We start from the raw sequence: 3,138 nt of genomic DNA, 5'->3' as shown, positions 1-3,138 counted from the left end.
GTATGCATGTATATATAAAAAATAAACATGTATATAGGCATATGCATAGACATATATTCACATTGAAAATTTCTTTTAGTGCCAAAAAGGCTAGACAATAAAAGTGGATAATACAATGGGATTTTTTAAAAGCTTTACTTCGATTTTAATTTGGATTTTTTTATTACATTGAAATTATATAAATACTTGAAAAAGTAATCAGGGACTTAATGATTGGGGCAATACATTTTTTATAGTTTTTATAATTCAATATCTGTATACTTTATTGCATGCTCACCACCAAAAATCTAGTTTCCTTCTATTACCATATATTTGACACCCTTTACTCAATTTGTCCTCCCCCAACCATCTTCATATAATATTATTAACCAATATCTTATAAATTAAAAATAAATAAATAAAGTCTATGGCCATGCTACCCTGAGCAAGCCCTATCCCGTCTGATCTCGGAAGCTAAGCAGGGTTGGGCCTGGTTAGTACTTGGATGAGAGACCACCTAGGAAGACCAGGTGCTGTAGGCATACAAAAATTAAAAAAAAATAAATAAATACATAAAATAAGGGATTGTAAGCTGACAAAGTCATTGCAATCTGTGAGGTCAACCAAGAGTTGCCTCGCCGAAAGAAAGAAAGAAAGAAAGAAAGAAAGAAAGAAAGAAAGAAAGAAAGAAAGAAAGAAAGAAAGAAAGAAAGAATTTTTCTACGGAACGGAATGGAGAGTGGGGGATGGTTTTAAGACCATTCAAATGCATTACATTTATTGTGCACTTTATTTCTATTATTATTACATTGTAATATGTCATGAAATAATTACACAATACAATGCACCGTAATGTAAAATCAGATGCCACCAGATGCAGCTGTACAATTGAAGTACATCAACTCACTTGTCACTATAAAGCCTGCCACAAATGCACTTGCCACTCACCGACAGGGTTTTGATGAGTCTGCAAGCAATGGATTTATTATGGTCTCTGTAGTCAAGCCTCTAGGCTAATGTTAATCTGTATTTGCAGCAGCTCTCCAGCGCTAGCATCACTGCCTCAGCTCTACCTCAGATCAAGCATTAGATTCTCATAAGGAGAGTGCAATATAGATCCCTCATATGTGCAGTTCACAATACGGTTTATGCTCCTGTGAGAATCTAATGCCTGATCTGAGGTGGAGCTGAGGCAGTGATGCTAGCGCTGGGGAGCCGCTGCAAATACAGATGAAGCTTAACTCATTCGCCTCCTGCAGTGTGACCCAGTTTCTAAAAGGCCAATGACCAGCACTGGTCTGCAGCCCGGGGGTTGGGGACCCCTAATCTAAACAATTTTAAAGAATACACTTCAGTAGTGTTAAGTATATTTATATTGTTGTGTAGTGCGTCTCTAGAACTTTTACCAATTTTATAATTGGAACTGTGTCTCCATTAAACAATATTCTACACTCCTCTCCCCTCACCCCAGTTTTTGCAAACCACATATTTGCTTACACTTTTTATAATTTCGACTATTTTAGGTACTTCAATTAAATGGAATTATATAGTATTTGTCTTTTTGTGATTGCCTTATTTTGCTTAGCCAGTGTCCCTTAGGTTTATCCATGTTGCAGATATGACAGGGTTTCACTCTTTTTTTAAAGTCTGAATAATATCTCATTGTACGTATATGCCATTTTTTCTGGATACATTATCCATTCATCAGTTCTATCTCTTGGTTATTGTGACTAATGCTATTATGAACATGAGTGTGAAAATATCTCTTGTAGATCCTGTTTTGATTCCTTTCAAATATATACTCAGAAATAGAATTACTGGATCATAAGGTAGTTCTATTTTTAATTTTTTTTCAAGAATTGACCACATACTGGGACACAGAGATAGCCTCAACAAATATAAGAGGATTGAAATCATATCAACCATATTCTCTGATCATAGTGCTTTGAAGCTAGAGATCAACAGTAAAAAGAAAGAGGGAAGAATAAATACATGGAGAATAAATAACATGTTACTGAAGAATGATTGGGTCAGAGAAAAAAATATTTTTAATTTTTGCAGAAACTTCCATACTTTTTTCGTAATGACTGAACACTTTTACATTAACTCCAACAGCGTACAAGGATCCCAACTTCTCTGCATCCTCACCAACACTTATTATTTTCTGTTCTTTTGATAGCGACTATCTAAAAGGTGAGATATCACTGTGGTTTTAATTTGTATTCCCCTTATTAGTGATGTTGAACATCTTTTCATGTGTTTATTGGCCGTTTGTATGTCATCTTTAGAAAGATATCTATTAACGTCATTTGGCCATTTTTAAATTGGATTTTTTCGTTTATGTGTTTTTGAGTTGAAGTTTCTTATATTCTAAATATTAACTAGTTATTAGACAGATGATTTGCAATTATTTTCTCCCATTCTTTCATTCTGTAGGTTATCTTTCTCTATGTTTGTTTTGCTGTGCAGAAGTTTTTAAATTTTATGTAGCTTCATTTTCTATTTTTGCTTAATGTATAATTGCCAGATATTAAAAATATATGTGAAACCTGTATGTATTTTGTATTCTAAAATTTCTTAGAATTTTTTTTTGTTATCACAGAATCTTAATAGCTTGTTAGAGCACTATAATTATATTTTCAACCACATATTTCTGTCAGTAGTCTATCTCTAAGCATAAATGATTGCATCTGTCTGTCATTGAGGATTTACTAAATCCATGTGTAATGTTTGCTCTGATAATTACAAGGGGATGAATATGTAAGTTAGAGAGGAGATGAAAATATCATAGTATACAACTTCATGTAGTGGCATTGCTTTTTAAATAATGTGATAGTTTTAATCAAAATTGGAAGGATTATTTGGATATAACAGTACTTACCAAAATTAAGCTACTAGGATATTTAGTGTTTTGTTTATCAAACAACAAGTTAACAGACTGAATTTTGATACAGTATTCATGTGAATTTTTAAAATTTAATTTTATCATTCAACAAACATTTATAAAAACTCTTCATATATGGACATTGATAATAATATGTAAAGCTAGATAATATACAACAGCTATCCCACAAAACACATTTAGTGGGGACAAATGCATATAAGCACATAAATTACTATATCAATTTATGTACATCGATTCCTATCCTTAAAGACTCA

The 3,138-nt window shown here is 32.6% G+C and overlaps 1 pseudogene; it reads left to right on the top strand.

Annotated features, from left to right (window-relative positions):
* The first annotated feature begins 402 nt into the window (after positions 1-402).
* LOC120600139 (uncharacterized) lies at positions 403-521 on the top strand (annotated as a pseudogene).
* The last annotated feature ends 2,617 nt before the right edge of the window (positions 522-3,138 follow it).

Source organism: Pteropus medius, unplaced genomic scaffold, assembly GCF_902729225.1.
Source record: "Pteropus medius unplaced genomic scaffold, Ma_sr-lr_union100, whole genome shotgun sequence".
Lineage (NCBI taxonomy): Eukaryota > Metazoa > Chordata > Mammalia > Chiroptera > Pteropodidae > Pteropus > Pteropus medius.
This window is presented reverse-complemented; position numbering and strand designations above follow the sequence as displayed.